The sequence below is a fragment of the Hylobates moloch genome, unplaced genomic scaffold (assembly GCF_009828535.3).
Source record: "Hylobates moloch isolate HMO894 unplaced genomic scaffold, HMol_V3 SCAFFOLD_7, whole genome shotgun sequence".
Classification (NCBI taxonomy): domain Eukaryota; kingdom Metazoa; phylum Chordata; class Mammalia; order Primates; family Hylobatidae; genus Hylobates; species Hylobates moloch.
The window spans coordinates 80,734,475-80,734,683 of record NW_026652282.1 but is presented as its reverse complement, the minus strand read 5'-3'; positions in this window follow the sequence as shown (position 1 = coordinate 80,734,683).

Below are 209 nucleotides of genomic sequence, written 5' to 3'. Positions count from 1 at the left end.
ATAGACTGGATTAAGAAAATGTGGCACATATACACCATGGAATACTATGCAGCTGTAAAAAACGATGAGTTCATGTCTTTTGTAGGGACATGGATGAAGCTGGAAACCATCATTCTGAGCAAACTATCGCAAGGACAGAAAACCAAACACCGCATGTTCTCACTCATAGGTGGGAATTGAACAATGAGAACACTTGGACACAGGGTCGG